General features: G+C 43.9%; 64 non-coding genes and 27 pseudogenes across 64 annotated transcripts; all 91 read right to left on the bottom strand.

Annotated features, from left to right (window-relative positions):
• Positions 1-19: 19 nt before the first annotated feature.
• LOC131718301 (5S ribosomal RNA) lies at positions 20-138 on the bottom strand. The gene has a single exon (XR_009317200.1). It is a non-coding gene; the product is annotated as a 5S ribosomal RNA (ribosomal RNA).
• Positions 139-238: 100 nt separating this feature from the next.
• LOC131709882 (5S ribosomal RNA) lies at positions 239-357 on the bottom strand. The gene has a single exon (XR_009311746.1). It is a non-coding gene; the product is annotated as a 5S ribosomal RNA (ribosomal RNA).
• A 114-nt stretch (positions 358-471) lies between these two features.
• On the bottom strand, positions 472-590 carry LOC131716694 (5S ribosomal RNA). Its single transcript, XR_009315580.1, has one exon. It is a non-coding gene; the product is annotated as a 5S ribosomal RNA (ribosomal RNA).
• A 114-nt stretch (positions 591-704) lies between these two features.
• LOC131720667 (5S ribosomal RNA) lies at positions 705-823 on the bottom strand. The gene has a single exon (XR_009319564.1). It is a non-coding gene; the product is annotated as a 5S ribosomal RNA (ribosomal RNA).
• Positions 824-923: 100 nt separating this feature from the next.
• On the bottom strand, positions 924-1,042 carry LOC131710442 (5S ribosomal RNA). The gene has a single exon (XR_009312314.1). It is a non-coding gene; the product is annotated as a 5S ribosomal RNA (ribosomal RNA).
• Positions 1,043-1,142: 100 nt separating this feature from the next.
• Positions 1,143-1,261, bottom strand: LOC131712342 (5S ribosomal RNA). Its single transcript, XR_009314237.1, has one exon. It is a non-coding gene; the product is annotated as a 5S ribosomal RNA (ribosomal RNA).
• Positions 1,262-1,354: 93 nt separating this feature from the next.
• LOC131712957 (5S ribosomal RNA) lies at positions 1,355-1,483 on the bottom strand (annotated as a pseudogene).
• A 100-nt stretch (positions 1,484-1,583) lies between these two features.
• On the bottom strand, positions 1,584-1,702 carry LOC131716693 (5S ribosomal RNA). Its single transcript, XR_009315579.1, has one exon. It is a non-coding gene; the product is annotated as a 5S ribosomal RNA (ribosomal RNA).
• A 100-nt stretch (positions 1,703-1,802) lies between these two features.
• Positions 1,803-1,921, bottom strand: LOC131716692 (5S ribosomal RNA). Its single transcript, XR_009315578.1, has one exon. It is a non-coding gene; the product is annotated as a 5S ribosomal RNA (ribosomal RNA).
• A 100-nt stretch (positions 1,922-2,021) lies between these two features.
• On the bottom strand, positions 2,022-2,140 carry LOC131712837 (5S ribosomal RNA). Its single transcript, XR_009314725.1, has one exon. It is a non-coding gene; the product is annotated as a 5S ribosomal RNA (ribosomal RNA).
• Positions 2,141-2,254: 114 nt separating this feature from the next.
• LOC131711270 (5S ribosomal RNA) lies at positions 2,255-2,373 on the bottom strand. The gene has a single exon (XR_009313153.1). It is a non-coding gene; the product is annotated as a 5S ribosomal RNA (ribosomal RNA).
• Positions 2,374-2,484: 111 nt separating this feature from the next.
• On the bottom strand, positions 2,485-2,593 carry LOC131715282 (5S ribosomal RNA; annotated as a pseudogene).
• Positions 2,594-2,693: 100 nt separating this feature from the next.
• LOC131716691 (5S ribosomal RNA) lies at positions 2,694-2,812 on the bottom strand. The gene has a single exon (XR_009315577.1). It is a non-coding gene; the product is annotated as a 5S ribosomal RNA (ribosomal RNA).
• A 114-nt stretch (positions 2,813-2,926) lies between these two features.
• Positions 2,927-3,035, bottom strand: LOC131715486 (5S ribosomal RNA; annotated as a pseudogene).
• A 100-nt stretch (positions 3,036-3,135) lies between these two features.
• On the bottom strand, positions 3,136-3,254 carry LOC131710648 (5S ribosomal RNA). The gene has a single exon (XR_009312530.1). It is a non-coding gene; the product is annotated as a 5S ribosomal RNA (ribosomal RNA).
• Positions 3,255-3,368: 114 nt separating this feature from the next.
• LOC131715970 (5S ribosomal RNA) lies at positions 3,369-3,477 on the bottom strand (annotated as a pseudogene).
• A 114-nt stretch (positions 3,478-3,591) lies between these two features.
• Positions 3,592-3,700, bottom strand: LOC131714689 (5S ribosomal RNA; annotated as a pseudogene).
• Positions 3,701-3,814: 114 nt separating this feature from the next.
• LOC131716690 (5S ribosomal RNA) lies at positions 3,815-3,933 on the bottom strand. The gene has a single exon (XR_009315576.1). It is a non-coding gene; the product is annotated as a 5S ribosomal RNA (ribosomal RNA).
• A 100-nt stretch (positions 3,934-4,033) lies between these two features.
• Positions 4,034-4,142, bottom strand: LOC131714688 (5S ribosomal RNA; annotated as a pseudogene).
• A 114-nt stretch (positions 4,143-4,256) lies between these two features.
• On the bottom strand, positions 4,257-4,375 carry LOC131712573 (5S ribosomal RNA). The gene has a single exon (XR_009314464.1). It is a non-coding gene; the product is annotated as a 5S ribosomal RNA (ribosomal RNA).
• A 114-nt stretch (positions 4,376-4,489) lies between these two features.
• Positions 4,490-4,608, bottom strand: LOC131716689 (5S ribosomal RNA). Its single transcript, XR_009315575.1, has one exon. It is a non-coding gene; the product is annotated as a 5S ribosomal RNA (ribosomal RNA).
• Positions 4,609-4,708: 100 nt separating this feature from the next.
• LOC131716688 (5S ribosomal RNA) lies at positions 4,709-4,827 on the bottom strand. Its single transcript, XR_009315574.1, has one exon. It is a non-coding gene; the product is annotated as a 5S ribosomal RNA (ribosomal RNA).
• Positions 4,828-4,927: 100 nt separating this feature from the next.
• Positions 4,928-5,046, bottom strand: LOC131716687 (5S ribosomal RNA). Its single transcript, XR_009315573.1, has one exon. It is a non-coding gene; the product is annotated as a 5S ribosomal RNA (ribosomal RNA).
• Positions 5,047-5,146: 100 nt separating this feature from the next.
• Positions 5,147-5,265, bottom strand: LOC131712572 (5S ribosomal RNA). Its single transcript, XR_009314463.1, has one exon. It is a non-coding gene; the product is annotated as a 5S ribosomal RNA (ribosomal RNA).
• A 114-nt stretch (positions 5,266-5,379) lies between these two features.
• Positions 5,380-5,498, bottom strand: LOC131716686 (5S ribosomal RNA). The gene has a single exon (XR_009315572.1). It is a non-coding gene; the product is annotated as a 5S ribosomal RNA (ribosomal RNA).
• A 100-nt stretch (positions 5,499-5,598) lies between these two features.
• On the bottom strand, positions 5,599-5,717 carry LOC131716684 (5S ribosomal RNA). The gene has a single exon (XR_009315570.1). It is a non-coding gene; the product is annotated as a 5S ribosomal RNA (ribosomal RNA).
• Positions 5,718-5,817: 100 nt separating this feature from the next.
• LOC131716683 (5S ribosomal RNA) lies at positions 5,818-5,936 on the bottom strand. The gene has a single exon (XR_009315569.1). It is a non-coding gene; the product is annotated as a 5S ribosomal RNA (ribosomal RNA).
• Positions 5,937-6,036: 100 nt separating this feature from the next.
• On the bottom strand, positions 6,037-6,155 carry LOC131712334 (5S ribosomal RNA). The gene has a single exon (XR_009314229.1). It is a non-coding gene; the product is annotated as a 5S ribosomal RNA (ribosomal RNA).
• Positions 6,156-6,269: 114 nt separating this feature from the next.
• LOC131711726 (5S ribosomal RNA) lies at positions 6,270-6,388 on the bottom strand. The gene has a single exon (XR_009313614.1). It is a non-coding gene; the product is annotated as a 5S ribosomal RNA (ribosomal RNA).
• Positions 6,389-6,488: 100 nt separating this feature from the next.
• On the bottom strand, positions 6,489-6,607 carry LOC131716682 (5S ribosomal RNA). The gene has a single exon (XR_009315567.1). It is a non-coding gene; the product is annotated as a 5S ribosomal RNA (ribosomal RNA).
• A 100-nt stretch (positions 6,608-6,707) lies between these two features.
• LOC131716681 (5S ribosomal RNA) lies at positions 6,708-6,826 on the bottom strand. Its single transcript, XR_009315566.1, has one exon. It is a non-coding gene; the product is annotated as a 5S ribosomal RNA (ribosomal RNA).
• A 100-nt stretch (positions 6,827-6,926) lies between these two features.
• LOC131716680 (5S ribosomal RNA) lies at positions 6,927-7,045 on the bottom strand. Its single transcript, XR_009315565.1, has one exon. It is a non-coding gene; the product is annotated as a 5S ribosomal RNA (ribosomal RNA).
• A 100-nt stretch (positions 7,046-7,145) lies between these two features.
• Positions 7,146-7,264, bottom strand: LOC131713564 (5S ribosomal RNA; annotated as a pseudogene).
• A 114-nt stretch (positions 7,265-7,378) lies between these two features.
• Positions 7,379-7,497, bottom strand: LOC131716679 (5S ribosomal RNA). Its single transcript, XR_009315564.1, has one exon. It is a non-coding gene; the product is annotated as a 5S ribosomal RNA (ribosomal RNA).
• A 100-nt stretch (positions 7,498-7,597) lies between these two features.
• LOC131716678 (5S ribosomal RNA) lies at positions 7,598-7,716 on the bottom strand. The gene has a single exon (XR_009315563.1). It is a non-coding gene; the product is annotated as a 5S ribosomal RNA (ribosomal RNA).
• Positions 7,717-7,816: 100 nt separating this feature from the next.
• Positions 7,817-7,935, bottom strand: LOC131716676 (5S ribosomal RNA). The gene has a single exon (XR_009315562.1). It is a non-coding gene; the product is annotated as a 5S ribosomal RNA (ribosomal RNA).
• A 100-nt stretch (positions 7,936-8,035) lies between these two features.
• Positions 8,036-8,154, bottom strand: LOC131711364 (5S ribosomal RNA). Its single transcript, XR_009313248.1, has one exon. It is a non-coding gene; the product is annotated as a 5S ribosomal RNA (ribosomal RNA).
• A 114-nt stretch (positions 8,155-8,268) lies between these two features.
• LOC131711724 (5S ribosomal RNA) lies at positions 8,269-8,387 on the bottom strand. The gene has a single exon (XR_009313612.1). It is a non-coding gene; the product is annotated as a 5S ribosomal RNA (ribosomal RNA).
• A 114-nt stretch (positions 8,388-8,501) lies between these two features.
• LOC131715339 (5S ribosomal RNA) lies at positions 8,502-8,610 on the bottom strand (annotated as a pseudogene).
• A 100-nt stretch (positions 8,611-8,710) lies between these two features.
• Positions 8,711-8,829, bottom strand: LOC131716675 (5S ribosomal RNA). The gene has a single exon (XR_009315561.1). It is a non-coding gene; the product is annotated as a 5S ribosomal RNA (ribosomal RNA).
• Positions 8,830-8,929: 100 nt separating this feature from the next.
• On the bottom strand, positions 8,930-9,048 carry LOC131716674 (5S ribosomal RNA). Its single transcript, XR_009315560.1, has one exon. It is a non-coding gene; the product is annotated as a 5S ribosomal RNA (ribosomal RNA).
• A 100-nt stretch (positions 9,049-9,148) lies between these two features.
• On the bottom strand, positions 9,149-9,267 carry LOC131713028 (5S ribosomal RNA). Its single transcript, XR_009314915.1, has one exon. It is a non-coding gene; the product is annotated as a 5S ribosomal RNA (ribosomal RNA).
• A 100-nt stretch (positions 9,268-9,367) lies between these two features.
• On the bottom strand, positions 9,368-9,486 carry LOC131716672 (5S ribosomal RNA). Its single transcript, XR_009315558.1, has one exon. It is a non-coding gene; the product is annotated as a 5S ribosomal RNA (ribosomal RNA).
• Positions 9,487-9,586: 100 nt separating this feature from the next.
• LOC131716671 (5S ribosomal RNA) lies at positions 9,587-9,705 on the bottom strand. The gene has a single exon (XR_009315557.1). It is a non-coding gene; the product is annotated as a 5S ribosomal RNA (ribosomal RNA).
• A 114-nt stretch (positions 9,706-9,819) lies between these two features.
• Positions 9,820-9,938, bottom strand: LOC131716670 (5S ribosomal RNA). The gene has a single exon (XR_009315556.1). It is a non-coding gene; the product is annotated as a 5S ribosomal RNA (ribosomal RNA).
• Positions 9,939-10,052: 114 nt separating this feature from the next.
• LOC131715638 (5S ribosomal RNA) lies at positions 10,053-10,161 on the bottom strand (annotated as a pseudogene).
• Positions 10,162-10,275: 114 nt separating this feature from the next.
• Positions 10,276-10,384, bottom strand: LOC131715338 (5S ribosomal RNA; annotated as a pseudogene).
• Positions 10,385-10,498: 114 nt separating this feature from the next.
• Positions 10,499-10,617, bottom strand: LOC131711758 (5S ribosomal RNA). The gene has a single exon (XR_009313646.1). It is a non-coding gene; the product is annotated as a 5S ribosomal RNA (ribosomal RNA).
• Positions 10,618-10,717: 100 nt separating this feature from the next.
• Positions 10,718-10,836, bottom strand: LOC131711461 (5S ribosomal RNA). The gene has a single exon (XR_009313344.1). It is a non-coding gene; the product is annotated as a 5S ribosomal RNA (ribosomal RNA).
• A 100-nt stretch (positions 10,837-10,936) lies between these two features.
• Positions 10,937-11,055, bottom strand: LOC131712753 (5S ribosomal RNA). The gene has a single exon (XR_009314642.1). It is a non-coding gene; the product is annotated as a 5S ribosomal RNA (ribosomal RNA).
• Positions 11,056-11,169: 114 nt separating this feature from the next.
• LOC131712830 (5S ribosomal RNA) lies at positions 11,170-11,288 on the bottom strand. Its single transcript, XR_009314720.1, has one exon. It is a non-coding gene; the product is annotated as a 5S ribosomal RNA (ribosomal RNA).
• Positions 11,289-11,388: 100 nt separating this feature from the next.
• Positions 11,389-11,507, bottom strand: LOC131713815 (5S ribosomal RNA; annotated as a pseudogene).
• A 114-nt stretch (positions 11,508-11,621) lies between these two features.
• On the bottom strand, positions 11,622-11,750 carry LOC131713593 (5S ribosomal RNA; annotated as a pseudogene).
• Positions 11,751-11,864: 114 nt separating this feature from the next.
• On the bottom strand, positions 11,865-11,983 carry LOC131710291 (5S ribosomal RNA). The gene has a single exon (XR_009312163.1). It is a non-coding gene; the product is annotated as a 5S ribosomal RNA (ribosomal RNA).
• A 100-nt stretch (positions 11,984-12,083) lies between these two features.
• LOC131712330 (5S ribosomal RNA) lies at positions 12,084-12,202 on the bottom strand. The gene has a single exon (XR_009314225.1). It is a non-coding gene; the product is annotated as a 5S ribosomal RNA (ribosomal RNA).
• A 114-nt stretch (positions 12,203-12,316) lies between these two features.
• On the bottom strand, positions 12,317-12,445 carry LOC131713591 (5S ribosomal RNA; annotated as a pseudogene).
• Positions 12,446-12,559: 114 nt separating this feature from the next.
• Positions 12,560-12,678, bottom strand: LOC131711192 (5S ribosomal RNA). The gene has a single exon (XR_009313075.1). It is a non-coding gene; the product is annotated as a 5S ribosomal RNA (ribosomal RNA).
• A 100-nt stretch (positions 12,679-12,778) lies between these two features.
• On the bottom strand, positions 12,779-12,897 carry LOC131716669 (5S ribosomal RNA). The gene has a single exon (XR_009315555.1). It is a non-coding gene; the product is annotated as a 5S ribosomal RNA (ribosomal RNA).
• A 100-nt stretch (positions 12,898-12,997) lies between these two features.
• On the bottom strand, positions 12,998-13,116 carry LOC131716668 (5S ribosomal RNA). The gene has a single exon (XR_009315554.1). It is a non-coding gene; the product is annotated as a 5S ribosomal RNA (ribosomal RNA).
• A 100-nt stretch (positions 13,117-13,216) lies between these two features.
• LOC131716667 (5S ribosomal RNA) lies at positions 13,217-13,335 on the bottom strand. Its single transcript, XR_009315553.1, has one exon. It is a non-coding gene; the product is annotated as a 5S ribosomal RNA (ribosomal RNA).
• Positions 13,336-13,435: 100 nt separating this feature from the next.
• Positions 13,436-13,554, bottom strand: LOC131710863 (5S ribosomal RNA). Its single transcript, XR_009312745.1, has one exon. It is a non-coding gene; the product is annotated as a 5S ribosomal RNA (ribosomal RNA).
• Positions 13,555-13,654: 100 nt separating this feature from the next.
• LOC131713814 (5S ribosomal RNA) lies at positions 13,655-13,773 on the bottom strand (annotated as a pseudogene).
• Positions 13,774-13,887: 114 nt separating this feature from the next.
• On the bottom strand, positions 13,888-14,016 carry LOC131713590 (5S ribosomal RNA; annotated as a pseudogene).
• Positions 14,017-14,130: 114 nt separating this feature from the next.
• LOC131713569 (5S ribosomal RNA) lies at positions 14,131-14,249 on the bottom strand (annotated as a pseudogene).
• A 100-nt stretch (positions 14,250-14,349) lies between these two features.
• On the bottom strand, positions 14,350-14,468 carry LOC131716666 (5S ribosomal RNA). Its single transcript, XR_009315552.1, has one exon. It is a non-coding gene; the product is annotated as a 5S ribosomal RNA (ribosomal RNA).
• Positions 14,469-14,568: 100 nt separating this feature from the next.
• Positions 14,569-14,687, bottom strand: LOC131711046 (5S ribosomal RNA). The gene has a single exon (XR_009312928.1). It is a non-coding gene; the product is annotated as a 5S ribosomal RNA (ribosomal RNA).
• Positions 14,688-14,787: 100 nt separating this feature from the next.
• On the bottom strand, positions 14,788-14,906 carry LOC131716665 (5S ribosomal RNA). Its single transcript, XR_009315551.1, has one exon. It is a non-coding gene; the product is annotated as a 5S ribosomal RNA (ribosomal RNA).
• Positions 14,907-15,005: 99 nt separating this feature from the next.
• Positions 15,006-15,124, bottom strand: LOC131712093 (5S ribosomal RNA). The gene has a single exon (XR_009313982.1). It is a non-coding gene; the product is annotated as a 5S ribosomal RNA (ribosomal RNA).
• A 100-nt stretch (positions 15,125-15,224) lies between these two features.
• LOC131714687 (5S ribosomal RNA) lies at positions 15,225-15,333 on the bottom strand (annotated as a pseudogene).
• Positions 15,334-15,433: 100 nt separating this feature from the next.
• Positions 15,434-15,552, bottom strand: LOC131714129 (5S ribosomal RNA). Its single transcript, XR_009315186.1, has one exon. It is a non-coding gene; the product is annotated as a 5S ribosomal RNA (ribosomal RNA).
• A 114-nt stretch (positions 15,553-15,666) lies between these two features.
• LOC131715522 (5S ribosomal RNA) lies at positions 15,667-15,775 on the bottom strand (annotated as a pseudogene).
• Positions 15,776-15,890: 115 nt separating this feature from the next.
• LOC131711387 (5S ribosomal RNA) lies at positions 15,891-16,009 on the bottom strand. Its single transcript, XR_009313270.1, has one exon. It is a non-coding gene; the product is annotated as a 5S ribosomal RNA (ribosomal RNA).
• A 100-nt stretch (positions 16,010-16,109) lies between these two features.
• On the bottom strand, positions 16,110-16,218 carry LOC131715492 (5S ribosomal RNA; annotated as a pseudogene).
• Positions 16,219-16,318: 100 nt separating this feature from the next.
• LOC131714686 (5S ribosomal RNA) lies at positions 16,319-16,427 on the bottom strand (annotated as a pseudogene).
• A 100-nt stretch (positions 16,428-16,527) lies between these two features.
• Positions 16,528-16,636, bottom strand: LOC131716246 (5S ribosomal RNA; annotated as a pseudogene).
• Positions 16,637-16,750: 114 nt separating this feature from the next.
• On the bottom strand, positions 16,751-16,869 carry LOC131716664 (5S ribosomal RNA). Its single transcript, XR_009315550.1, has one exon. It is a non-coding gene; the product is annotated as a 5S ribosomal RNA (ribosomal RNA).
• A 100-nt stretch (positions 16,870-16,969) lies between these two features.
• LOC131714685 (5S ribosomal RNA) lies at positions 16,970-17,078 on the bottom strand (annotated as a pseudogene).
• A 100-nt stretch (positions 17,079-17,178) lies between these two features.
• LOC131710580 (5S ribosomal RNA) lies at positions 17,179-17,297 on the bottom strand. Its single transcript, XR_009312462.1, has one exon. It is a non-coding gene; the product is annotated as a 5S ribosomal RNA (ribosomal RNA).
• Positions 17,298-17,411: 114 nt separating this feature from the next.
• On the bottom strand, positions 17,412-17,520 carry LOC131714684 (5S ribosomal RNA; annotated as a pseudogene).
• A 114-nt stretch (positions 17,521-17,634) lies between these two features.
• LOC131713149 (5S ribosomal RNA) lies at positions 17,635-17,753 on the bottom strand. The gene has a single exon (XR_009315034.1). It is a non-coding gene; the product is annotated as a 5S ribosomal RNA (ribosomal RNA).
• Positions 17,754-17,853: 100 nt separating this feature from the next.
• LOC131710579 (5S ribosomal RNA) lies at positions 17,854-17,972 on the bottom strand. The gene has a single exon (XR_009312461.1). It is a non-coding gene; the product is annotated as a 5S ribosomal RNA (ribosomal RNA).
• Positions 17,973-18,086: 114 nt separating this feature from the next.
• LOC131717256 (5S ribosomal RNA) lies at positions 18,087-18,205 on the bottom strand. The gene has a single exon (XR_009316141.1). It is a non-coding gene; the product is annotated as a 5S ribosomal RNA (ribosomal RNA).
• Positions 18,206-18,319: 114 nt separating this feature from the next.
• Positions 18,320-18,438, bottom strand: LOC131711230 (5S ribosomal RNA). The gene has a single exon (XR_009313113.1). It is a non-coding gene; the product is annotated as a 5S ribosomal RNA (ribosomal RNA).
• A 114-nt stretch (positions 18,439-18,552) lies between these two features.
• On the bottom strand, positions 18,553-18,661 carry LOC131714683 (5S ribosomal RNA; annotated as a pseudogene).
• Positions 18,662-18,775: 114 nt separating this feature from the next.
• Positions 18,776-18,884, bottom strand: LOC131716226 (5S ribosomal RNA; annotated as a pseudogene).
• A 100-nt stretch (positions 18,885-18,984) lies between these two features.
• LOC131716663 (5S ribosomal RNA) lies at positions 18,985-19,103 on the bottom strand. Its single transcript, XR_009315549.1, has one exon. It is a non-coding gene; the product is annotated as a 5S ribosomal RNA (ribosomal RNA).
• A 100-nt stretch (positions 19,104-19,203) lies between these two features.
• LOC131714682 (5S ribosomal RNA) lies at positions 19,204-19,312 on the bottom strand (annotated as a pseudogene).
• Positions 19,313-19,412: 100 nt separating this feature from the next.
• LOC131716661 (5S ribosomal RNA) lies at positions 19,413-19,531 on the bottom strand. Its single transcript, XR_009315547.1, has one exon. It is a non-coding gene; the product is annotated as a 5S ribosomal RNA (ribosomal RNA).
• Positions 19,532-19,631: 100 nt separating this feature from the next.
• On the bottom strand, positions 19,632-19,750 carry LOC131710035 (5S ribosomal RNA). The gene has a single exon (XR_009311901.1). It is a non-coding gene; the product is annotated as a 5S ribosomal RNA (ribosomal RNA).
• A 114-nt stretch (positions 19,751-19,864) lies between these two features.
• On the bottom strand, positions 19,865-19,983 carry LOC131710034 (5S ribosomal RNA). The gene has a single exon (XR_009311899.1). It is a non-coding gene; the product is annotated as a 5S ribosomal RNA (ribosomal RNA).
• Positions 19,984-20,097: 114 nt separating this feature from the next.
• On the bottom strand, positions 20,098-20,216 carry LOC131713752 (5S ribosomal RNA; annotated as a pseudogene).
• Between the last annotated feature and the right edge of the window lie 19 nt (positions 20,217-20,235).

Raw genomic sequence — 20,235 nt, 5'->3', positions numbered from 1 at the left:
TTTCAATTGTAAAATGTAATGCCTGCAGCACTTGATATTCCCAGGTGGTCTCCCATCCAAGTACTAACCAAGCCCAACATTGCTTAGCTTCTGAGATCAGACGAGATCAGGCTCATTCAAGGTGGTGTGGCCGCAGGCGATTGCATTTCTGCTTTCATGACTTTTATTTTTAGTGAGCTGGGGGTGATTCCTCCAAAATTTCCTTTTGTCCTCCACACATTTCAATTGTAAAATGTAATGCCTGCAGCACTTGTTATTCCCAGGTGGTCTCCCATCCAAGTACTAACCAAGCCCAACATTGCTTAGCTTCTGAGATCAGACGAGATCAGGCTTATTCAAGGTGGTGTGGCCGCAGGCGATTGCATTTCTGCTTTCATGACTTTTATGTTTAGTGAGCTGGGGGTGATTCCTCCAAAATTTCCTTTTGTCCTCCACACATTTCAATTGTAAAATGTAATTACAAAAATGTAATGCCTGCAGCACTTGATATTCCCAGGTGGTCTCCCATCCAAGTACTAACCAAGCCCAACATTGCTTAGCTTCTGAGATCAGACGAGATCAGGCTTATTCAAGGTGGTGTGGCCGCAGGCGATTGCATTTCTGCTTTCATGACTTTTATGTTTAGTGAGCTGGGGGTGATTCCTCCAAAATTTCCTTTGGTCCTCCACACATTTCAATTGTAAAATGTAATTACAAAAATGTAATGCCTGCAGCACTTGATATTCCCAGGTGGTCTCCCATCCAAGTACTAACCAAGCCCAACATTGCTTAGCTTCTGAGATCAGACGAGATCAGGCTTATTCAAGGTGGTGTGGCTGCAGGCGATTGCATTTCTGCTTTCATGACTTTTATGTTTAGTGAGCTGGGGCTGATTCCTCCAAAATTTCCTTTTGTCCTCCACACATTTCAATTGTAAAATGTAATGCCTGCAGCACTTGATATTCCCAGGTGGTCTCCCATCCAAGTACTAACCAAGCCCAACATTGCTTCGCTTCTGAGATCAGACGAGATCAGGCTTATTCAAGGTGGTGTGGCCGCAGGCGATTGCATTTCTGCTTTCATGACTTTTATGTTTAGTGAGCTGGGGGTGATTCCTCCAAAATTTCCTTTTGTCCTCCACACATTTCAATTGTAAAATGTAATGCCTGCAGCACTTGATATTCCCAGGTGGTCTCCCATCCAAGTACTAACCAAGCCCAACATTGCTGAGCTTCTGAGATCAGACGAGATCAGGCTTATTCAAGGTGGTGTGGCCGCAGGCGATTGCATTTCTGCTTTCATGACTTTTATGTTTAGTGAGCTGGGGGTGATTCCTCCAAAACTTCCTTTTGTCCTCCACACATTTCAATTGTAATGCCTGCAGCACTTGATATTCCCAGGTGGTCTCCCATCCAAGTACTAACCAAGCCCAACATTGCTTAGCTTCTGAGATCAGATGAGATCAGGCGAGATCAGGCTTATTCAAGGTGGTGTGGCCGCAGGCGATTGCATTTCTGCTTTCATGACTTTTATGTTTAGTGAGCTGGGGCTGATTCCTCCAAAATTTCCTTTTGTCCTCCACACATTTCAATTGTAAAATGTAATGCCTGCAGCACTTGATATTCCCAGGTGGTCTCCCATCCAAGTACTAACCAAGCCCAACATTGCTTAGCTTCTGAGATCAGACGAGATCAGGCTTATTCAAGGTGGTGTGGCCGCAGGCGAGTGCATTTCTGCTTTCATGACTTTTATGTTTAGTGAGCTGGGGGTGATTCCTCCAAAATTTCCTTTGGTCCTCCACACATTTCAATTGTAAAATGTAATGCCTGCAGCACTTGATATTCCCAGGTGGTCTCCCATCCAAGTACTAACCAAGCCCAACATTGCTTAGCTTCTGAGATCAGACGAGATCAGGCTTATTCAAGGTGGTGTGGCCGCAGGCGATTGCATTTCTGCTTTCATGACTTTTATGTTTAGTGAGCTGGGGGTGATTCCTCCAAAATTTCCTTTTGTCCTCCACACATTTCAATTGTAAAATGTAATGCCTGCAGCACTTGATATTCCCAGGTGGTCTCCAATCCAAGTACTAACCAAGCCCAACATTGCTTAGCTTCTGAGATCAGACGAGATCAGGCTTATTCAAGGTGGTGTGGCCGCAGGCGATTGCATTTCTGCTTTCATAACTTTTATGTTTAGTGAGCTGGGGGTGATTTCTCCAAAATTTCCTTTTGGCCTCCACACATTTCAATTGTAAAATGTAATTACAAAAAAGTAATGCCTGCAGCACTTGATATTCCCAGGTGGTCTCCCATCCAAGTACTAACCAAGCCCAACATTGCTTAGCTTCTGAGATCAGACGAGATCAGGCTTATTCAAGGTGGTGTGGCAGCAGGCAATTGCATTTCTGCTTTCATGACTTTTATGTTTCGTGAGCTGGGGGTGATTCCTCCAAAATTTCCTTTTGTCCACACATTTCAATTGTAAAATGTAATTACAAAAATGTAATGCCTGCAGCACTTGATATTCCCAGGTGGTCTCCCATCCAAGTACTAACCAAGCCCAACATTGCTTAGCTTCTGAGATCAGGCTTATTCAAGGTGGTGTGGCTGCAGGCGAATGCATTTCTGCTTTCATGACTTTTATGTTTAGTGAGCTGGGGGTGATTCCTCCAAAATTTCCTTTTGTCCTCCACACATTTCAATTGTAAAACGTAATGCCTGCAGCACTTGATATTCCCAGGTGGTCTCCCATCCAAGTACTAACCAAGCCCAACATTGCTTAGCTTCTGAGATCAGACGAGATCAGGCTTATTCAAGGTGGTGTGGCCGCAGGCGATTGCATTTCTGCTTTCATGACTTTTATGTTTAGTGAGCTGGGGGTGATTCCTCCAAAATTTCCTTTTGTCCTTCACACATTTCAATTGTAAAATGTAATTACAAAAATGTAATGCCTGCAGCACTTGATATTCCCAGGTGGTCTCCCATCCAAGTACTAACCAAGCCCAACATTGCTTAGCTTCTGAGATCAGGCTAATTCAAGGTGGTGTGGCCGCAGGCAATTGCATTTCTGCTTTCATGACTTTTATGTTTAGTGAGCTGGGGGTGATTCCTCCAAAATTTCCTTTTGTCCTCCACACATTTCAATTGTAAAATGTAATGCCTGCAGCACTTGATATTCCCAGGTGGTCTCCCATCCAAGTACTAACCAAGCCCAACATTGCTTAGCTTCTGAGATCAGACAAGATCAGGCTTATTCAAAGTGGTGTGGCCGCAGGCGAGTGCATTTCTGCTTTCATGACTTTTATGTTTAGTGAGCTGGGGGTGATTCCTCCAAAATTTCCTTTTGGCCTCCACACATTTCAATTGTAAAATGTAATTACAAAAATGTAATGCCTGCAGCACGTGATATTCCCAGGTGGTCTCCCATCCAAGTACTAACCAAGCCCAACATTGCTTAGCTTCTGAGATCAGGCTTATTCAAGGTGGTGTGGCCGCAGGCAATTGCATTTCTGCTTTCATGACTTTTATGTTTAGTGAGCTGGGGGTGATTCCTCCAAAATTTCCTTTTGTCCTCCACACATTTCAATTGTAAAATGTAATTACAAAAATGTAATGCCTGCAGCACTTGATATTCCCAGGTGGTCTCCCATCCAAGTACTAACCAAGCCCAACATTGCTTAGCTTCTGAGATCAGGCTTATTCAAGGTGGTGTGGCCGCAGGCGATTGCATTTCTGCTTTCATGACTTTTATGTTTAGGGAGCTGGGGGTGATTCCTCCAAAATTTCCTTTTGTCCTCCACACATTTCAATTGTAAAATGTAATTACAAAAATGTAATGCCTGCAGCACTTGATATTCCCAGGTGGTCTCCCATCCAAGTACTAACCAAGCCCAACATTGCTTAGCTTCTGAGATCAGACGAGATCAGGCTTATTCAAGGTGGTGTGGCCGCAGGCGATTGCTTTTTTGCTTTCATGACTTTTATGTTTAGTGAGCTGGGGGTGATTCCGCCAAAATTTCCTTTTGGCCTCCACACATTTCAATTGTAAAATGTAATGCCTGCAGCACTTGATATTCCCAGGTGGTCTCCCATCCAAGTACTAACCAAGCCCAACATTGCTTAGCTTCTGAGATCAGGCTTATTCAAGGTGGTGTGGCCGCAGGCGATTGCATTTCTGCTTTCATGACTTTTATGTTTAGGGAGCTGGGGGTGATTCCTCCAAAATTTCCTTTTGTCCTCCACACATTTCAATTGTAAAATGTAATTACAAAAATGTAATGCCTGCAGCACTTGATATTCCCAGGTGGTCTCCCATCCAAGTACTAACCAAGCCCAACATTGCTTAGCTTCTGAGATCAGACGAGATCAGGCTTATTCAAGGTGGTGTGGCCTCAGGCGATTGCATTTCTGCTTTCATGACATTTATGTTTAGTGAGCTGGGGGTGATTCCTCCAAAATTTCCTTTTGGCCTCCACACATTTCAATTGTAAAATGTAATTACAAAAATGTAATGCCTGCAGCACTTGATATTCCCAGGTGGTCTCCCATCCAAGTACTAACCAAGCCCAACATTGCTTAGCTTCTGAGATCAGACGAGATCAGGCTTATTCAAGGTGGTGTGGCCGCAGGCGATTGCATTTCTGCTTTCATGACTTTTATGTTTAGGGAGCTGGGGGTGATTCCTCCAAAATTTCCTTTTGTCCTCCACACATTTCAATTGTAAAATGTAATGCCTGCAGCACTTGATATTCCCAGGTGGTCTCCCATCCAAGTACTAACCAAGCCCAACATTGCTTAGCTTCTGAGATCAGACGAGATCAGGCTTATTCAAGGTGGTGTGGCCGCAGGCGATTGCATTTTTGCTTTCATGACTTTTATGTTTAGTGAGCTGGGGGTGATTCCTCCAAAATTTCCTTTTGTCCTCCACACATTTCAATTGTAAAATGTAATGCCTGCAGCACTTGATATTCCCAGGTGGTCTCCCATCCAAGTACTAACCAAGCCCAACATTGCTTAGCTTCTGAGATCAGACGAGATCAGGCTTATTCAAGGTGGTGTGGCCGCAGGCGATTTTATTTCTGCTTTCATGACTTTTATGTTTAGTGAGCTGGGGGTGATTCCTCCAAAATTTCCTTTTGGCCTCCACACATTTCAATTGTAAAATGTAATGCCTGCAGCACTTGATATTCCCAGGTGGTCTCCCATCCAAGTACTAACCAAGCCCAACATTGCTTAGCTTCTGAGATCAGACGAGATCAGGCTTATTCAAGGTGGTGTGGCCTCAGGCGATTGCATTTCTGCTTTCATGACATTTATGTTTAGTGAGCTGGGGGTGATTCCTCCAAAATTTCCTTTTGGCCTCCACACATTTCAATTGTAAAATGTAATTACAAAAATGTAATGCCTGCAGCACTTGATATTCCCAGGTGGTCTCCCATCCAAGTACTAACCAAGCCCAACATTGCTTAGCTTCTGAGATCAGACGAGATCAGGCTTATTCAAGGTGGTGTGGCCGCAGGCGATTGCATTTCTGCTTTCATGACTTTTATGTTTAGGGAGCTGGGGGTGATTCCTCCAAAATTTCCTTTTGTCCTCCACACATTTCAATTGTAAAATGTAATGCCTGCAGCACTTGATATTCCCAGGTGGTCTCCCATCCAAGTACTAACCAAGCCCAACATTGCTTAGCTTCTGAGATCAGACGAGATCAGGCTTATTCAAGGTGGTGTGGCCGCAGGCGATTGCATTTTTGCTTTCATGACTTTTATGTTTAGTGAGCTGGGGGTGATTCCTCCAAAATTTCCTTTTGTCCTCCACACATTTCAATTGTAAAATGTAATGCCTGCAGCACTTGATATTCCCAGGTGGTCTCCCATCCAAGTACTAACCAAGCCCAACATTGCTTAGCTTCTGAGATCAGACGAGATCAGGCTTATTCAAGGTGGTGTGGCCGCAGGCGATTTTATTTCTGCTTTCATGACTTTTATGTTTAGTGAGCTGGGGGTGATTCCTCCAAAATTTCCTTTTGGCCTCCACACATTTCAATTGTAAAATGTAATGCCTGCAGCACTTGATATTCCCAGGTGGTCTCCCATCCAAGAACTATCCAAGCCCAACATTGCTTAGCTTCTGAGATCAGACGAGATCAGGCTTATTCAAGGTGGTGTGGCCGCAGGCGATTGCATTTCTGCTTTCATGACTTTTATGTTTAGTGAGCTGGGGGTGATTCCTCCAAAATTTCCTTTTGGCCTCCACACATTTCAATTGTAAAATGTAATTACAAAAATGTAATGCCTGCAGCACTTGATATTTCCAGGTGGTCTCCCATCCAAGTACTAACCAAGCCCAACATTGCTTAGCTTCTGAGATCAGACGAGATCAGGCTTATTCAAGGTGGTGTGGCCGCAGGCGATTGCATTTCTGCTTTCATGACTTTTATGTTTAGTGAGCTGGGGGTGATTCCTCCAAAATTTCCTTTTGTCCTCCACACATTTCAATTGTAAAATGTAATGCCTGCAGCACTTGATATTCCCAGGTGGTCTCCCATCCAAGTACTAACCAAGCCCAACATTGCTTAGCTTCTGAGATCAGACGAGATCAGGCTTATTCAAGGTGGTGTGGCCGCAGGCGATTGCATTTCTGCTTTCATGACTTTTATGTTTAGGGAGCTGGGGGTGATTCCTCCAAAATTTCCTTTTGTCCTCCACACATTTCAATTGTAAAATGTAATGCCTGCAGCACTTGATATTCCCAGGTGGTCTCCCATCCAAGTACTAACCAAGCCCAACATTGCTTAGCTTCTGAGATCAGACGAGATCAGGCTTATTCAAGGTGGTGTGGCCGCAGGCGATTGCATTTTTGCTTTCATGACTTTTATGTTTAGTGAGCTGGGGGTGATTCCTCCAAAATTTCCTTTTGTCCTCCACACATTTCAATTGTAAAATGTAATGCCTGCAGCACTTGATATTCCCAGGTGGTCTCCCATCCAAGTACTAACCAAGCCCAACATTGCTTAGCTTCTGAGATCAGACGAGATCAGGCTTATTCAAGGTGGTGTGGCCGCAGGCGATTTTATTTCTGCTTTCATGACTTTTATGTTTAGTGAGCTGGGGGTGATTCCTCCAAAATTTCCTTTTGGCCTCCACACATTTCAATTGTAAAATGTAATGCCTGCAGCACTTGATATTCCCAGGTGGTCTCCCATCCAAATACTAACCAAGCCCAACATTGCTTAGCTTCTGAGATCAGACGAGATCAGGCTTATTCAAGGTGGTGTGGCCTCAGGCGATTGCATTTCTGCTTTCATGACATTTATGTTTAGTGAGCTGGGGGTGATTCCTCCAAAATTTCCTTTTGGCCTCCACACATTTCAATTGTAAAATGTAATTACAAAAATGTAATGCCTGCAGCACTTGATATTCCCAGGTGGTCTCCCATCCAAGTACTAACCAAGCCCAACATTGCTTAGCTTCTGAGATCAGACGAGATCAGGCTTATTCAAGGTGGTGTGGCCGCAGGCGATTGCATTTCTGCTTTCATGACTTTTATGTTTAGGGAGCTGGGGGTGATTCCTCCAAAATTTCCTTTTGTCCTCCACACATTTCAATTGTAAAATGTAATGCCTGCAGCACTTGATATTCCCAGGTGGTCTCCCATCCAAGTACTAACCAAGCCCAACATTGCTTAGCTTCTGAGATCAGACGAGATCAGGCTTATTCAAGGTGGTGTGGCCGCAGGCGATTGCATTTTTGCTTTCATGACTTTTATGTTTAGTGAGCTGGGGGTGATTCCTCCAAAATTTCCTTTTGTCCTCCACACATTTCAATTGTAAAATGTAATGCCTGCAGCACTTGATATTCCCAGGTGGTCTCCCATCCAAGTACTAACCAAGCCCAACATTGCTTAGCTTCTGAGATCAGACGAGATCAGGCTTATTCAAGGTGGTGTGGCCGCAGGCGATTTTATTTCTGCTTTCATGACTTTTATGTTTAGTGAGCTGGGGGTGATTCCTCCAAAATTTCCTTTTGGCCTCCACACATTTCAATTGTAAAATGTAATGCCTGCAGCACTTGATATTCCCAGGTGGTCTCCCATCCAAGTACTAACCAAGCCCAACATTGCTTAGCTTCTGAAATCAGACGAGATCAGGCTTATTCAAGGTGGTGTGGCCGCAGGCGATTGCATTTCTGCTTTCATGACTTTTATGTTTAGTGAGCTGGGGGTGATTCCTCCAAAATTTCCTTTTGGCCTCCACACATTTCAATTGTAAAATGTAATTACAAAAATGTAATGCCTGCAGCACTTGATATTTCCAGGTGGTCTCCCATCCAAGTACTAACCAAGCCCAACATTGCTTAGCTTCTGAGATCAGACGAGATCAGGCTTATTCAAGGTGGTGTGGCCGCAGGCGATTGCATTTCTACTTTCATGACTTTTATGTTTAGTGAGCTGGGGGTGATTCCTCCAAAATTTCCTTTTGTCCTCCACACATTTCAATTGTAAAATGTAATTACAAAAATGTAATGCCTGCAGCACTTGATATTCCCAGGTGGTCTCCCATCCAAGTACTAACCAAGCCCAACATTGCTTAGTTTCTGAGATCAGGCTTATTCAAGGTGGTGTGGCCGCAGGCGATTGCATTTCTGCTTTCATGACTTTTATGTTTAGTGAGCTGGGGGTGATTCCTCCAAAATTTCCTTTTGTCCTCCACACATTTCAATTGTAAAATGTAATGCCTGCAGCACTTGATATTCCCAGGTGGTCTCCCATCCAAGTACTAACCAAGCCCAACATTGCTTAGCTTCTGAGATCAGACGAGATCAGGCTTATTCAAGGTGGTGTGGCCGCAGGCGATTGCATTTCTGCTTTCATGACTTTTATGTTTAGTGAGCTGGGGGTGATTCCTCCAAAATTTCCTTTTGTCCTCCATACATTTCAATTGTAAAATGTAATGCCTGCAGCACTTGATATTCCCAGGTGGTCTCCCATCCAAGTACTAACCAAGCCCAACATTGCTTAGCTTCTGAGATCAGACGAGATCAGGCTTATTCAAGGTGGTGTGGCCGCAGGCGATTGCCTTTCTGCTTTCATGACTTTTATGTTTAGTGAGCTGGGGGTGATTCCTCCAAAATTTCCTTTTGTCCTCCACACATTTCAATTGTAAAATGTAATGCCTGCAGCACTTGATATTCCCAGGTGGTCTCCCATCCAAGTACTAACCAAGCCCAACATTGCTTAGCTTCGGAGACCAGACGAGATCAGGCTTATTCAAGGTGGTGTGGCCGCAGGCGATTGCGTTTCTGCTTTCATGACTTTTATGTTTAGTGAGCTGGGGGTGATTCCTCCAAAATTTCCTTTTGTCCTCCACACATTTCAATTGTAAAATGTAATGCCTGCAGCACTTGATATTCCCAGGTGGTCTCCCATCCAAGTACTAACCAAGCCCAACATTGCTTAGCTTCTGAGATCAGACGAGATCAGGCTTATTCAAGGTGGTGTGGCCGCAGGCGATTGCATTGCTGCTTTCATGACTTTTATGTTTAGTGAGCTGGGGGTGATTCCTCCAAAATTTCCTATTGTCCTCCACACATTTCAATTGTAAAATGTAATGCCTGCAGCACTTGATATTCCCAGGTGGTCTCCCATCCAAGTACTAACCAAGCCCAACATTGCTTAGCTTCTGAGATCAGACGAGATCAGGCTTATTCAAGGTGGTGTGGCCGCAGGCGATTGCATTTCTGCTTTCATGACTTTTATGTTTAGTGAGCTGGGGGTGATTCCTCCAAAATTTCCTTTTGTCCTCCACACATTTCAATTGTAAAATGTAATTACAAAAATGTAATGCCTGCAGCACTTGATATTCCCAGGTGGTCTCCCATCCAAGTACTAACCAAGCCCAACATTGCTTAGCTTCTGAGATCAGACGAGATCAGGCTTATTCAAGGTGGTGTGGCCGCAGGCGATTGCATTTCTGCTTTCATGACTTTTATGTTTAGTGAGCTGGGGGTGATTCCTCCAAAATTTCCTTTTGTCCTCCACACATTTCAATTGTAAAATGTAATTACAAAAATGTAATGCCTGCAGCACTTGATATTCCCCGGTGGTCTCCCATCCAAGTACTAACCAAGCCCAACATTGCTTAGCTTCTGAGATCAGGCTTATTCAAGGTGGTGTGGCCGCAGGCGATTGCATTTCTGCTTTCATGACTTTTATGTTTAGTGAGCTGGGGGTGATTCCTCCAAAATTTCCTTTTGTCCTCCACACATTTCAATTGTAAAATGTAATTACAAAAATGTAATGCCTGCAGCACTTGATATTCCCAGGTGGTCTCCCATCCAAGTACTAACCAAGCCCAACATTGCTTAGTTTCTGAGATCAGGCTTATTCAAGGTGGTGTGGCCGCAGGCGATTGCATTTCTGCTTTCATGACTTTTATGTTTATTGAGCTGGGGGTGATTCCTCCAAAATTTCCTTTTGTCCTCCACACATTTCAATTGTAAAATGTAATTACAAAAATGTAATGCCTGCAGCACTTGATATTCCCAGGTGGTCTCCCATCCAAGTATTAACCAAGCCCAACATTGCTTAGCTTCTGAGATCAGACGAGATCAGGCTTATTCAAGGTGGTGTGGCCGCAGGCGATTGCATTTCTGCTTTCATGACTTTTATGTTTAGTGAGCTGTGGGTGATTCCTCCAAAATTTCCTTTTGTCCTCCACACATTTCAATTGTAAAATGTAATGCCTGCAGCACTTGATATTCCCAGGTGGTCTCCCATCCAAGTACTAACCATGCCCAACATTGCTTAGCTTCTGAGATCAGACGAGATCAGGCTTATTCAAGGTGGTGTGGCCGCAGGCGATTGCATTTCTGCTTTCATGACTTTTATGTTTAGTGAGCTGGGGGTGATTCCTCCAAAATTTCCTTTTGTCCTCCACACATTTCAATTGTAAAATGTAATGCCTGCAGCAATTGATATTCCCAGGTGGTCTCCCATCCAAGTACTAACCAAGCCCAACATTGCTTAGCTTCTGAGATCAGACGAGATCAGGCTTATTCAAGGTGGTGTGGCCGCAGGCGATTGCATTTCTGCTTTCATGACTTTTATGTTTAGTGAGCTGGGGGTGATTCCTCCAAAATTTCCTTTTGTCCTCCACACATTTCAATTGTAAAATGTAATTACAAAAATGTAATGCCTGCAGTACTTGGTATTCCCTGGTGGTCTCCCATCCAAGTACTAACCAAGCCCAACATTGCTTAGCTTCTGAGACCAGACGAGATCAGGCTTATTCAAGGTGGTGTGGCCGCAGGCGATTGCATTTCTGCTTTCATGACTTTTATGTTTAGTGAGCTGGGGGTGATTCCTCCAAAATTTCCTTTTGTCCTCCACACATTTCAATTGTAAAATGTAATGCCTGCAGCACTTGATATTCCCAGGTGGTCTCCCATCCAAATATTAACCAAGCCCAACATTGCTTAGCTTCTGAGACCAGACGAGATCAGGCTTATTCAAGGTGGTGTGGCCGCAGGCGATTGCATTTCTGCTTTCATGACTTTTATGTTTAGTGAGCTGGGGGTGATTCCTCCAAAATTTCCTTTTGTCCTCCACACATTTCAATTGTAAAATGTCATTACAAAAATGTAATGCCTGCAGCACTTGATATTCCCAGGTGGTCTCCCATCCAAGTACTAACCAAGCCCAACATTGCTTAGCTTCTGAGATCAGACGAGATCAGACGAGATCAGGCTTATTCAAGGTGGTGTGGCCGCAGGCGATTGCATTTCTGCTTTCATGACTTTTATGTTTAGTGAGCTGGGGGTGATTCCTCCAAAATTTCCTTTTGTCCTCCACACATTTCAATTGTAAAATGTAATTACAAAAATGTAATGCCTGCAGTACTTGGTATTCCCTGGTGGTCTCCCATCCAAGTACTAACCAAGCCCAACATTGCTTAGCTTCTGAGATCAGACGAGATCAGGCTTATTCAAAGTGGTGTGGCCGCAGGCGATTGCATTTCTGCTTTCATGACTTTTATGTTTAGTGAGCTGGGGGTGATTCCTCCAAAATTTCCTTTTGTCCTCCACACATTTCAATTGTAAAATGTAATGCCTGCAGCACTTGATATTCCCAGGTGGTCTCCCATCCAATTACTAACCAAGCCCAACATTGCTTAGCTTCTGAGATCAGACGAGATCAGGCTTATTCAAGGTGGTGTGGCCGCAGGCGATTGCATTTCTGCTTTCATGACTTTTATGTTTAGTGAGCTGGGGGTGATTCCTCCAAAATTTCCTTTTGTCCTCCACACATTTCAATTGTAAAATGTCATTACAAAAATGTAATGCCTGCAGCACTTGATATTCCCAGGTGGTCTCCCATCCAAGTACTAACCAAGCCCAACATTGCTTAGCTTCTGAGATCAGACGAGATCAGACGAGATCAGGCTTATTCAAGGTGGTGTGGCCGCAGGCGATTGCATTTCTGCTTTCATGACTTTTATGTTTAGTGAGCTGGGGGTGATTCCTCCAAAATTTCCTTTTGTCCTCCACACATTTCAATTGTAAAATGTAATTACAAAAATGTAATGCCTGCAGTACTTGGTATTCCCTGGTGGTCTCCCATCCAAGTACTAACCAAGCCCAACATTGCTTAGCTTCTGAGATCAGACGAGATCAGGCTTATTCAAGGTGGTGTGGCCGCAGGCGATTGCATTTCTGCTTTCGTGACTTTTATGTTTAGTGAGCTGGGGGTGATTCCTCCAAAATTTCCTTTTGTCCTCCACACATTTCAATTGTAAAATGTAATGCCTGCAGCACTTGATATTCCCAGGTGGTCTCCCATCCAAGTACTAACCAAGCCCAACATTGCTTAGCTTCTGAGATCAGACGAGATCAGGCTTATTCAAGGTGGTGTGGCCGCAGGCGATTGCATTTCTGCTTTCATGACTTTTATGTTTAGTGAGCTGGGGGTGATTCCTCCAAAATTTCCTTTTGTCCTCCACACATTTCAATTGTAAAATGTAATGCCTGCAGCACTTGATATTCCCAGGTGGTCTCCCATCCAAGTACTAACCAAGCCCAACATTGCTTAGCTTCTGAGATCAGACGAGATCAGGCTTATTCAAGGTGGTGTGGCCGCAGGCGATTGCATTTCTGCTTTCATGACTTTTATGTTTAGTGAGCTGGGGGTGATTCCTCCAAAATTTCCTTTTGTCCTCCACACATTTCAATTGTAAAATGTAATGCCTGCAGCACTTGATATTCCCAGGTGGTCTCCCATCCAAGTACTAACCAAGCCCAACATTGCTTAGCTTCTGAGATCAGACGAGATCAGGCTTATTCAAGGTGGTGTGGCCGCAGGCGATTGCATTTCTGCTTTCATGACTTTTATGTTTAGTGAGCTGGGGGTGATTCCTCCAAAATTTCCTTTTGTCCTCCACACATTTCAATTGTAAAATGTAATGCCTGCAGCACTTGATATTCCCAGGTGGTCTCCCATCCAAGTACTAACCAAGCCCAACATTGCTTAGCTTCTGAGACCAGACGAGATCAGGCTTATTCAAGGTGGTGTGGCCGCAGGCGATTGCATTTCTGCTTTCATGACTTTTATGTTTAGTGAGCTGGGGGTGATTCCTCCAAAATTTCCTTTTGTCCTCCACACATTTCAATTGTAAAATGTAATGCCTGCAGCACTTGATATTCCCAGGTGGTCTCCCATCCAAATATTAACCAAGCCCAACATTGCTTAGCTTCTGAGACCAGACGAGATCAGGCTTATTCAAGGTGGTGTGGCCGCAGGCGATTGCATTTCTGCTTTCATGACTTTTATGTTTAGTGAGCTGGGGGTGATTCCTCCAAAATTTCCTTTTGTCCTCCACACATTTCAATTGTAAAATGTCATTACAAAAATGTAATGCCTGCAGCACTTGATATTCCCAGGTGGTCTCCCATCCAAGTACTAACCAAGCCCAACATTGCTTAGCTTCTGAGATCAGACGAGATCAGACGAGATCAGGCTTATTCAAGGTGGTGTGGCCGCAGGCGATTGCATTTCTGCTTTCATGACTTTTATGTTTAGTGAGCTGGGGGTGATTCCTCCAAAATTTCCTTTTGTCCTCCACACATTTCAATTGTAAAATGTAATTACAAAAATGTAATGCCTGCAGTACTTGGTATTCCCTGGTGGTCTCCCATCCAAGTACTAACCAAGCCCAACATTGCTTAGCTTCTGAGATCAGACGAGATCAGGCTTATTCAAGGTGGTGTGGCCTCAGGCGATTGCATTTCTGCTTTCATGACTTTTATGTTTAGTGAGCTGGGGGTGATTCCTCCAAAATTTCCTTTTGGCCTCCACACATTTCAATTGTAAAATGTAATGCCTGCAGCACTTGATATTCCCAGGTGGTCTCCCATCCAAGTACTAACCAAGCCCAACATTGCTTAGCTTCTGAGATCAGACGAGATCAGGCTTATTCAAGGTGGTGTGGCCGCAGGCGATTGCATTTCTGCTTTCATGACTTTTATGTTTAGTGAGCTGGGGGTGATTCCTCCAAAATTTCCTTTTGTCCCCCACACATTTCAATTGTAAAATGTAATGCCTGCAGCACTTGATATTCCCAGGTGATCTCCCATCCAAGTACTAACCAAGCCCAACATTGCTTAGCTTCTGAGATCAGACGAGATCAGGCTTATTCAAGGTGGTGTGGCCGCAGGCGATTGCATTTCTGCTTTCATGACTTTTATGTTTAGTGAGCTGGGGGTGATTCCTCCAAAATTTCCTTTTGTCCTCCACACATTTCAATTGTAAAATGTAATGCCTGCAGCACTTGATATTCCCAGGTGGTCTCCCATCCAAGTACTAACCAAGCCCAACATTGCTTAGCTTCTGAGATCAGACGAGATCAGGCTTATTCAAGGTGGTGTGGCCGCAGGCGAGTGCATTTCTGCTTTCATGACATTTATGTTTAGTTAGCTGGGGTGATTCCTCCAAAATTTCCTTTTGTCCTCCACACATTTCAATTGTAAAATGTAATGCCTGCAGCACTTGATATTCCCAGGTGGTCTCCCATCCAAGTACTAACCAAGCCTAACATTGCTTAGCTTCTGAGATCAGACGAGATCAGGCTTATTCAAGGTGGTGTGGCCGCAGGCGATTGCATTTCTGCTTTCATGACTTTTATGTTTAGGGAGCTGGGGGTGATTCCTCCAAAATTTCCTTTTGTCCTCCACACATTTCAATTGTAAAATGTAATGCCTGCAGCACTTGATATTCCCAGGTGGTCTCCCATCCAAGTACTAACCAAGCCCAACATTGCTTAGCTTCTGAGATCAGGCTTATTCAAGGTGGTGTGGCCGCAGGCGATTGCATTTCTGCTTTCATGACTTTTATGTTTAGGGAGCTGGGGGTGATTCCTCCAAAATTTCCTTTTGTCCTCCACACATTTCAATTGTAAAATGTAATGCCTGCAGTACTTGATATTCCCAGGTGGTCTCCCATCCAAGTACTAACCAAGCCCAACATTGCTTAGCTTCTGAGATCAGACGAGATCAGGCGTATTCAAGGTGGTGTGGCCGCAGGCGATTGCATTTCTGCTTTCATGACTTTTATGTTTAGTGAGCTGGGGGTGATTCCTCCGAAATTTCCTTTTGTCCTCCACACATTTCAATTGTAAAATGTAATTACAAAAATGTAATGCCTGCAGCACTTGATATTCCCAGGTGGTCTCCCATCCAAGTACTAACCAAGCCCAACATTGCTTAGCTTCTGAGATCAGGCTTATTCAAGGTGGTGTTGCCGCAGGCGATTGCATTTCTGCTTTCATGACTTTTATGTTTAGTGAGCTGGGGGTGATTCCTCTAAAAATTTCCTTTTGTCCTCCACACATTTCAATTGTAAAATGTAATTACAAAAATGTAATTCCTGCAGCACTTGATATTCCCAGGTGGTCTCCCATCCAAGTACTAACCAAGCCCAACATTGCTTAGCTTCTGAGATCAGACGAGATCAGGCTTATTCAAGGTGGTGTGGCCGCAGGCGCTTGCATTTCTGCTTTCATGACTTTTATGTTTAGTGAGCTGGGGGTGATTCCTCCAAAATTTCATTTTGTCCTCCACACATTTCAATTGTAAAATGTAATGCCTGCAGCACTTGATATTCCCAGGTGGTTTCCCATCCAAGTACTAACCAAGCCCAACATTGCTTAGCTTCTGAGATCAGGCTTATTCAAGGTGGTGTGGCCGCAGGCGATTGCATTTCTGCTTTCATGACTTTTATGTTTAGTGAGCTGGGGGTGATTCCTCCAAAATTTCCTTTTGTCCTCCACACATTTCAATTGTAAAATGTAATGCCTGCAGCACTTGATATTCCCAGGTGGTCTCCCATCCAAGTACTAACCAAGCCCAACATTGCTTAGCTTCTGAGATCAGGCTTATTCAAGGTGGTGTGGCCGCAGGCGATTGCATTTCTGCTTTCATGACTTTTATATTTAGGGAGCTGGGGGTGATTCCTCCAAAATTTCCTTTTGTCCTCCACACATTTCAATTGTAAAATGTAATGCCTGCAGCACTTGATATTCCCAGGTGGTCTCCCATCCAAGTATAAACCAAGCCCAACATTGCTTAGCTTCTGAGATCAGGCTTATTCAAGGTGGTGTGGCCGCAGGCGATTGCATTTCTGCTTTCATGACTTTTATGTTTAGGGAGCTGGGGGTGATTCCTCCAAAATTTCCTTTTCTCCTCCACACATTTCAATTGTAAAATGTAATTACAAAAATGTAATGCCTGCAGCACTTGATATTCCCAGGTGGTCTCCCATCCAAGTACTAACCAAGCCCAACATTGCTTAGCTTCTGAGATCAGACGAGATCAGGCTTATTCAAGGTGGTGTGGCCGCAGGCGATTGCTTTTCTGCTTTCATGACTTTTATGTTTAGTGAGCTGGGGGTGAATCCTCCAAAATTTCCTTTTGTCCTCCACACATATCAATTGTAAAATGTAATGCCTGCAGCACTTGATATTCCCAGGTGGTCTCCCATCCAAGTACTAACCAAGCCCAACATTGCTTAGCTTCTGAGATCAGGCTTATTCAAGGTGGTGTGGCCGCAGGCGATTGCATTTCTGCTTTCATGACTTTTATGTTTAGTGAGCTGGGGGTGATTCCTCCAAAATCTCCTTTTGTCCTCCACACATTTCAATTGTAAAATGTAATGCCTGCAGCACTTGATATTCCCAGGTGGTCTCCCATCCAAGTACTAACCAAGCCCAACATTGCTTAGCTTCTGAGATCAGGCGAGATCAGGCTTATTCAAAGTGGTGTGGCCGCAGGCGATTGCATTTCTGCTTTCATGACTTTTATGTTTAGGGAGCTGGGGGTGATTCCTCCAAAATTTCCTTTTGTCCTCCACACATTTCAATTGTAAAATGTAATTACAAAAATGTAATGCCTGCAGCACTTGATATTCCCAGGTGGTCTCCCATCCAAGTACTAACCAAGCCCAACATTGCTTAGCTTCTGAGATCAGGCTTATTCAAGGTGGTGTGGCCGCAGGCGATTGCATTTCTGCTTTCATGACTTTTATGTTTAGTGAGCTGGGGGTGATTCCTCCAAAATTTCCTTTTGTCCTCCACACATTTCAATTGTAAAATGTAATTACAAAAATGTAATGCATGCAGCACTTGATATTCCCAGGTGGTCTCCCATCCAAGTACTAACCAAGCCCAATATTGCTTAGCTTCTGAGATCAGACGAGATCAGGCTTATTCAAGGTGGTGTGGCCGCAGGCGATTGCATTTCTGCTTTCATGACTTTTATGTTTAGTGAGCTGGGGGTGATTCCTCCAAAATCTCCTTTTGTCCTCCACACATTTCAATTGTAAAATGTAATGCCTGCAGCACTTGATATTCCCAGGTGGTCTCCCATCCAAGTACTAACCAAGCCCAACATTGCTTAGCTTCTGAGATCAGGCGAGATCAGGCTTATTCAAAGTGGTGTGGCCGCAGGCGATTGCATTTCTGCTTTCATGACTTTTATGTTTAGGGAGCTGGGGGTGATTCCTCCAAAATTTCCTTTTGTCCTCCACACATTTCAATTGTAAAATGTAATTACAAAAATGTAATGCCTGCAGCACTTGATATTCCCAGGTGGTCTCCCATCCAAGTACTAACCAAGCCCAACATTGCTTAACTTCTGAGATCAGACGAGATCAGGCTTATTCAAGGTGGTGTGGCCGCAGGCGATTGCATTTCTGCTTTCATGACTTTTATGTTTAGTGAGCTGGGGGTGATTCCTCCAAAAATTCCTTTTGTCCTCCACACATTTCAATTGTAAAATGTAATTACAAAAATGTAATGCCTGCAGCACTTGATATTCCCTGGTGGTCTCCCATCCAAGTACTAACCAAGCCCAACATTGCTTAGCTTCTGAGATCAGATGAGATCAGGCTTATTCAAGGTGGTGTTGCCGCAGGCGATTGCATTTCTGCTTTCATGACTTTTATGTTTAGTGAGCTGGGGGTGATTCCTCCGAAATTTCCTTTTGTCCTCCACACATTTCAATTGTAAAATGTAATTACAAAAATGTAATGCCTGCAGCACTTGATATTCCCAGGTGGTCTCCCATCCAAGTACTAACCAAGCCCAACATTGCTTAGCTTCTGAGATCAGGCTTATTCAAGGTGGTGTGGCCGCAGGCGATTGCATTTCTGCTTTCATGACTTTTATGTTTAGTGAGCTGGGGGTGATTCCTCCAAAATTTCCTTTTGTCCTCCACACATTTCACTTGTAAAATGTAATTACAAAAATGTAATGCCTGCAGCACTTGATATTCCCAGGTGGTCTCCCATCCAAGTACTAACCAAGCCCAACATTGCTTAGCTTCTGAGATCAGACTTATTCAAGGTGGTGTGGCCGCAGGTGATTGCATTTCTGCTTTCATGACTTTTATGTTTAGTGAGCTGGGGGTGAATCCTCCAAAATTTCCTTTTGTCCTCCACACATTTCAATTGTAAAATGTAATGCCTGCAGCACTTGATATTCCCAGGTGGTCTCCCATCCAAGTACTAACCAAGCCCAACATTGCTTAGCTTCTGAGATCAGACGAGATCAGGCTTATTCAAGGTGGTGTGGCCGCAGGCGATTGCATTTCTGCTTTCATGACTTTTATGTTTAGTGAGCTGGGGGTGATTCCTCCAAAATTTCCCTTTGGCCTCCACACATTTCAATTGTAAAATGTAATGCCTGCAGCACTTGATATTCCCAGGTGGTCTCCCATCCAAGTACTAACCAAGCCCAACATTGCTTAGCTTCTGAGATCAGGCTTATTCAAGGTGGTGTGGCCGCAGGCGATTGCATTTCTGCTTTCATGACTTTTATGTTTAGTGAGCTGGGGGTGATTCCTCCAAAATTTCCTTTTGTCCTCCACACATTTCAATTGTAAAATGTAATGCCTGCAGCACTTGATATTCCCAGGTGGTCTCCCATCCAAGTACTAACCAAGCCCAACATTGCTTAGCTTCTGAGATCAGACGAGATCAGGCTTATTCAAGGTGGTGTGGCCGCAGGCGATTGCATTTCTGCTTTCATAACTTTTATGTTTAGTGAGCTGGGGGTGATTCCTCCAAAATTTCCTTTTGTCCTCCACACATTTCAATTGTAAAATGTAATGCCTGCAGCACTTGATATTCCCAGGTGGTCTCCCATCCAAGTACTAACCAAGCCCAACACTGCTTAGCTTCTGAGATCAGACGAGATCAGGCTTATTCAAGGTGGTGTGGCCGCAGGCGATTGCATTTCTGCTTTCATGACTTTTATGTTTAGTGAGCTGGGGGTGATTCCTCCAAAATTTCCTTTTGTCCTCCACACATTTCAATTGTAAAATGTAATTACAAAAATGTAATGCCTGCAGCACTTGATATTCCCAGGTGGTCTCCCATCCAAGTACTAACCAAGCCCAACACTGCTTAGCTTCTGAGATCAGACGAGATCAGGCTTATTCAAGGTGGTGTGGCCGCAGGCGATTGCATTTCTGCTTTCATGACTTTTATGTTTAGTGAGATGGGGGTGAATCCTCCAAAATTTCCTTTTGTCCTCCACACATTTCAATTGTAAAATGTAATTACAAAAATGTAATGCCTGCAGCACTTGATATTCCCAGGTGGTCTCCCATCCAAGTACTAACCAAGCCCAACATTGCTTAGCTTCGGAGATCAGACGAGAGCAGGCTTATTCAAGGTGGTGTGGCCGCAGGCGATTGCTTTTCTGCTTTCA

This window comes from Acipenser ruthenus, chromosome 44 (assembly GCF_902713425.1).
Source record: "Acipenser ruthenus chromosome 44, fAciRut3.2 maternal haplotype, whole genome shotgun sequence".
Lineage (NCBI taxonomy): Eukaryota > Metazoa > Chordata > Actinopteri > Acipenseriformes > Acipenseridae > Acipenser > Acipenser ruthenus.
The sequence above is the reverse complement of the archived record's forward strand: the minus strand, read 5'-3'. Positions and strand labels throughout refer to the sequence as shown.